The following is a 281-nucleotide window of genomic DNA, read 5'->3' on the forward strand; positions in this document are numbered from 1 at the left end:
GTGCTGGTCTGGGGCAGGTCCACAGGGACCATACAGTCTGGGGGGAATGGGGAGACACAAAGTGACACTGTGCACAGGTTGGAGCACAAGGCAGGGCTGGGGGCTGTGAGGTGCAGAGGGACTGGGGTGAGCTGCAGGATGCTTGGGGAGCCCCTGGTAAATGGGGTGCTGCTGACACAGAGCATTTTGCTGTTCAGCCCCAACTCCCCGAGCATGGCCACCCACGCTGGGGGGTGTTGGGGGCACCTTCAGCAGCGTCAGGGCCAGCCCCAGGGAGGCTC

Source organism: Acanthisitta chloris, unplaced genomic scaffold (assembly GCF_000695815.1).
Source record: "Acanthisitta chloris isolate BGI_N310 unplaced genomic scaffold, ASM69581v1 scaffold21249, whole genome shotgun sequence".
Classification (NCBI taxonomy): domain Eukaryota; kingdom Metazoa; phylum Chordata; class Aves; order Passeriformes; family Acanthisittidae; genus Acanthisitta; species Acanthisitta chloris.